Source organism: Triticum aestivum, unplaced genomic scaffold (assembly GCF_018294505.1).
Source record: "Triticum aestivum cultivar Chinese Spring unplaced genomic scaffold, IWGSC CS RefSeq v2.1 scaffold4817, whole genome shotgun sequence".
NCBI classification, from domain to species: domain Eukaryota; kingdom Viridiplantae; phylum Streptophyta; class Magnoliopsida; order Poales; family Poaceae; genus Triticum; species Triticum aestivum.
In genome coordinates, this window is record NW_025227459.1 from 5443 (window position 1) to 11755 (window position 6313).

The 6313-nt window shown below is 43.0% G+C and overlaps 1 long non-coding RNA gene across 2 annotated transcripts; it reads left to right on the forward strand.

The window, feature by feature from the left end:
* Positions 1-401: 401 nt before the first annotated feature.
* On the forward strand, positions 402-5169 carry LOC123172730 (uncharacterized). 2 transcript variants are annotated; one of them, XR_006485695.1, is made up of 10 exons: positions 402-849; positions 952-1041; positions 1126-1239; positions 1656-1894; positions 2025-2137; positions 3003-3755; positions 3850-3929; positions 4064-4157; positions 4403-4481; positions 4846-5169. It is a non-coding gene; the product is annotated as an uncharacterized lncRNA (long non-coding RNA). The 2 variants fall into 2 exon arrangements; XR_006485696.1 differs by lacking the exon at positions 952-1041.
* The last annotated feature ends 1144 nt before the right edge of the window (positions 5170-6313 follow it).

The following is a 6313-nucleotide window of genomic DNA, read 5'->3' on the forward strand; positions in this document are numbered from 1 at the left end:
TATAAAAGAAACGGTGAAAGGACAGAATCTGAGAACGCAGAAACAGAGAGAGATAGAGAGATAGATCCAATCTCAGAGGGGCTCTTGCCCCTCCCACGCCATGGGTGCCAAGGACCAGAGGGGAAACCCTTCTCCCATGGAGCATATAAAGGACGCTATGCTACCCGCCCTTCTGAAGCCATCGCGCGCGCATGCCGTCGTGGACCGAACGATTCTTTTACCACAGTGCTTTTTCGTCTGCTGGCGGTCGGTACACCGTTAATCCCTTCTCTACCTGAGCTTTTCGTTTGATGTTGTATGATGGGTAGGGCTGGTTTGGTCGTGGGGCCAATAAACGAGGTGTTTTTTCGATGCATTTGGGTGAGCGTGTTTCTATCGAGACAGGGATTAACCTAGACGCGATTCCCCCGCGGTGAAAAGAGGCCACCCATCTCCTCCCAATTCCCAGCCGCCGCCGCCACCACATCCTCTCTCCTCCCCTGACGTCTCCTTTTTCCCCTCCTCTCCTCGCAACGGCCTCCTCCTTCCTGCACCGCCTCTTCCTCTCTTGCTGATGGCGCCACCCGCCGGTCGATGCCTCCTGTCTTGCCCTTTCCATTGGGAGGTGGAGATGGGAAGATGGCGTTGGAGGAGGAAAACGAGATCCAGGCAGTGGAAAGATGGCGTTGGAGGAGGGAGCACGGGTGGGCGCCGCAGCTGAAGCACGAGTGGCCTGGTTGTGGCGGAGCATGGCGGGAGTCCGGGCGGCGTCGTGGTCGTGGTCAAGAGGAGAAGCACGGGTGGCCGCCGTAGCTGAGCTTCTATGTAACATAGTTCCGATGAATCCTCTGCCGCATCTGGCCTCTGCAGGTACCCACACCTCTTCACCCCCCTACTGATTTGCCTTCTCCCCTCTCCTTTTCACTTATTTTTTCAATTTAACAACAGAATATCTCATCCCTGTTTGTGTAGATTCGTTTTTGTATCTACCTATAAGGCGTTCGATGAAAATCCAAGCTGCTGCAGTGGCAGATTACGCCGTCCGCTTGCATGCTGAGCCATGTTGATTGCTTCTCTTTTGGTCCCTTGTCATTTGCTTGCTCTATGATTCGTTGTTGTAAAAGAATTGCATTCTTTTTTTTGTAGGTTGCGCTCTCCTGTTCTTTTTTGTTGGCTTGACGTACGCACTGGCAACCTCTTATGTGAGGGCTTCAGCATGCCTCTATTTGAGAGAAAAGATATGGAGAAGCGGATTTTCAGGTATGCTCTATGGTTTGGAGCAATGCCACTTTGATTTGGTTCACATTTTCTTTATAGGTTGATGCTGTCTGTTGAGTATATGAGGTTGTCTCTGCTCCATGTTAAGTACCAGCCAAAACTGCCATTATATATTTATTAATCTAGGAGGCTGCACCGGTCATATGAATTTAAATAGGCTTGCTACCACTTTATTTTTGTCAACATTTTTGGCCCTGAACATGTTATGTTTCGATTTATGAGGTTAAAGCATACTACTGCTTGCACAAACAGCAAACTGTTGAAAGTATTGTTGGGTCACTTTTAGGCTTCTAGCTATTTTGATTTTATCATATACAACACTTTCAGATCAGTAAATACAGTGACCTTCCTTTACATTAAATAATCGTGATTGTTCTCATACCATTTGGTGTTTGCAGAGTGTCTCAGGCACACAAGCTAAAGGTTCACCAAGTTCAGGGAAAGAAAAGTTTCCCTAGACAGGTGGCGGCGGCGGTCAAGACAAGTGCGGCGTTGTGAGCAACGGCCCTCGATCGTCTTCCTTGTGGATTCAGGTACACGTCGTCCATCTTGGCCCATCGTGGGTGTTGGCGGGCGACCAGAGGCGGCTACAGCAGGCCAGTGTCTGTGATCAAGACTGACACCGGGAAGGCTGCCGGTATGTAGTATGATCCTCATCTCCTCCAACTTACGTTTTGGTAGCACGTCTCCATCGTTGTAAGGACAAATTTCTAGCTTTCACAGTCCTACTCTACTATACCATGCTTGACCATTCCTCTTCCATCCAGGTCTACAGTTGTGCGCTCGATTCAAATGATTATTCTCCGTTCTTTTCCTCAGAACTACATATGAGAGGTACAATGGATTGGCCAAGATACTCAATTAAGCTATTCGATTTAAGGTATACTTGTATCCCTTCCTTCTATCCTTTTTGTTCATCTTCTCATGTGTATTGTTAGCTTTTTCCCAAGCTTTTTTTATCTAGAATCTCAAATATAAGTATATTTTGCTGATTAGTGAGTAAATCAACCGGCAATAGTTGGTATATATTTGTTGTAGGTTTGATGTCACCTATTAATTCTTTTTTTTGAGATGCTCTATTTTTACAATGCAGAATTTGTTTCTTCATAACTATATTACCGCTTACATTGCTGGCAATGGAAACTAAAGAAAATACTATGGTCTATCTATGCTACAGCTGTTTAGCTAATTGGATCTGGTCTCCTTGAGCGGATGTTTATTTGCTTACTCATTTCTGCTCTTCTTCCTGTATGTGAAGTGATACAATTGTATTCCATTGGTGTCAACTTACTTTTCGTGAACTAATTCTGTAATGAGTACACATTGGTCTCTCCAGAGGTCCTCTATATTCATGGTAGTCTTCCCCTATTGTTGCCTAGGTTCATATGCATATGCATATGTGCTTACTTTAAGGTTATTATTGCCCATGTTTTGCAACTTGAGGTTCACCTTGATCTAATGCCAGACCGTCTACTTCAATGAGTTGCGAGATAGTGGCTATTTTTTTACCAGAGTCATTTGAAATGAGAAAGATCTGCATCATACGTTGGCCAGAGATAGTTAGTGTTTTGCACAATATATAATCGTCAGAGTCATTTGAAATGGGAAACATTTAATTAGTGATAAATGTTTTCTGCTCACTTCCGCTTCACGGCTGCATTGAGGACATGAATTGGTAGCTAGAGTACTATACTAGATTTGGTGCAAATTGACATGTATTTAACAGTCTGTTGCTTTAACGCTAGATAATGGATGCATTTTGATGGATCACAGCATGCTCTATGGTGTTGTGGATCACCTGGATATCTTCTGATATTCATCTTTCCATGCTGCAACAAGGAGGGTGTATGAGCTTAGAGAGTTAGTGTCCTTTCTCGTGACTGTTCAAATAAGGTGTTTTTTTTTGTGATCACAAATTTGATCATATAGTGTCCTATATGATTCATGTTTCTTATTTAATTACAAGTGATGAAGACATATGTTGCAGCTGAAATGATTGCCCTTGCATCGTGCTAATTAAATCACATCTGCATTTTGATAATCCCAGAATCTGATTATTAGGCATAGAAGTGAGAAAACTTCCACGATGAAGTGACTGCTTCACATGCACATGGCTTGCCTGATATAATCACGACCCCTGTTCAAGAATTCATCTGATTAACCAGTTAACTTGCTGCTTAATCCCTACTCGTAGGGTCACCGAGTAGCCAGTTAACTGATTAATCGCTTGAGTAATTGATTAAATGGCCGATTAACTTGCCGATTAGCCTATTAATCCCCTACTCGTCAGCTAACCGAGCAGCTACCAGTTAATGATTTCCTCAACAATGATCACGACCTTCGTGTGTGATCTGGAGAGGCCTGAGATAGTTCAGGGTCTTGAACATGGGCAAAAGCAGTCGACATGACTGATATTACCGTACGAGTGCATCAGATGAAGCTTCTTGATTACCTGCAGAAAATCAGCACCGGGCAGGTGTTCGGGACTGTCGTTGCTGGTACTGTGCCCGGTGTCATTTCTTCCTCTAACCCACTTTTCCTTAGCCATACATCTTGCTTATCCTGTCTTTCATTTATCTTTCTGTTCTCCAGTTGTCCACACCGTGGAGTTCCAAAAGAGGGGTCTGCCCCATGCACTTATCCTTGTTTGGCAGCAGAAGAACAGTGCCCAGGTGATTACACCAGCTTCCATAGATTCATCTGTTTCAACGACTGTTAGCATTTCTATTGGATCTAGCTTCCTCTTTCAATTTTTTGTTGCTTTCCTCTTGCATGGTTGCCAATGGTTAACTTGGCGCTGCCACAGGGATCTAAACTGACTGATGTTGATGATGGTACTCCTGCCACTGCACTTGCTAAGACCATGGAAACTACACTTGCTCAGCCACCAGACTTAAAATGTACGCCCTCTCTCCGCAATGAAGCAAAAGATGCTATTACCGGCCTATCCAAACTGGAAATGCACGCATGGATCATTAAAAAATTAGCGCTAGGAAACCCCGTGCAATGGATCTTCTGATGCTATAGCAATTATAGTTTTGATTCCTGTTTCCTTAGTTCGCCTTGTTAGTTTTTTCCCTGTTCATATACAATATGAATGTATATCTCTCATATACTCCTTTTGCTGAAAACATTCTGATCTTAGGGGTGCTGTTGCTACTACAAAGACCGGTTCATCAAAAAAAAATTAGTAGCTGATCCATGCTTGGGGATAAGCATGCGTGGTACGTCTATTCCAATGACCTATACTTCTTTCACAGATTTGTCATGCCTTTCTTTTGGTTATTTTCCACTTACCATGGTTTACATTGTGTTGTCTTTTATATGATATATAGATACCCAGAAATGCTGTCAGGTGATTCTAGAATATTGTTTAGTATCCTTACGATACCTATAGTCCTTTCACTGATTTATCCTTGCCTTATGCCTTCTATATCAACTGATGTATTTATTCATGTCTACACCTTTTATCAGTAACTAATGGACTACATACATAACAGGCTTTATTATGATACCAATTTAACTCTTATTAACTTGCGATGGCATGTGGATCTCTTGTCTTGTGAACTTTTCTGTCTTTTCCATCAGGTTGATTTGTATATAGAAGCTTGATGCCTTGACCCTCGCTACTTCCACCCTCACTGCTAAGGGCGCCGTCCACAAGAACAAGTGAAGACTGCTTCATCGTCGCTGTTTTCAAGACCTTATCTTTGCACCCTTTTGAACAAACTACTGCTGTGTTGCTGCCGTGTTCACAAATGAGGTCTTTGGCGCTCATAGAGTCATGCCAAACATTTGTTGATGCATTTCCCTGTTTAAGATCCGAACTAAGCTACTTCCATGTCTTATAAATGCCATCGTTTGCCTTTTGAACGATGCTATGTTGCTTTTCCAACACTGCGGTTATGCCCCTGCCTATATAACCTCTGGTGATGTACATCCATCTATTAATATCCATGATGCTACTCTTATCTATAGTTATCTATTTTCTCTGGTTTTCATTATTTAAAGCATCAATTGCCCAACAAGAAAACCAAATGTGCTGATTACAACGCATAACAATGAGAAAAGTCATGCCCTGCCTTTCGCTGTCCATCTTCCGCTCAAGATCTAACATGGTGTGATCTAAAGATGCATTTTTAGATGAAATACACATTTCAACCATACTTCTCTTGCTCTTGCCCCTTGCGCCATTGGCGCAACGGGTCATCTAGTATAGGGAGAAGGTCAAGGAAGAAGAAGAATAAGGGGGGCTCTCTCCCCCTTGCTTCCGGTGGCGCCGGAACGCTGCTCGGGGCCATCATCATCACCGCGATCTACACCAACACCTCCATCATCATCACCAACATCTCCATCACCTTCCCCCATCTATATTCAGCGGTCCACTCTCCCGCAACCCGTTGTACCCTCTACTTGAACATGGTGCTTTATGCTTCATATTATTATCCAATGATGTGTTGCCATCCTATGATGTCTGAGTAGATTTTCGTTGTCCTATCGGTGATTGATGAATTGCTATGATTGGTTTAATTTGCTTGTGGTTATGTTGTTCTCCTTTGGTTCCCATCATATGAGCGTGCGCGTGGATCACACCATAGGGTTAGTTGTATGTTGATAGGACTATGTATTGGAGGGCAATAGTGACAGAAGCTTCAACCTAGCATAGAAATTGATGCATACGGGATTGAAGGTGGACCAATATATCTTAATGCTATAGTTGGGTTTTACCTTAATGAACGTTAGTAGTTGCGGATGCTTGCTAATAGTTCCAATCATAAGTGCATAGAATTCCAAGTCAGGGATGACATGCTAGCAGTGGCCTCTCCCACATAAAACTTGCTATCGGTCTAGTAAAGTAGTCAATTGCTTAGGGACAATTTCACAACTCCTACCACCACTTTTCCACACTCGCTATATTTACTTTATTTCTTATTTATCTAAACAGCCCCTACTTTTTATTTATGTGCCTTTTATTATCTTGCAAACCTATCCAACAACACCTACAAAGTACTTCTAGTTTCATACTTGTTCTAGGTAAAGCAAACACTAAGCATGC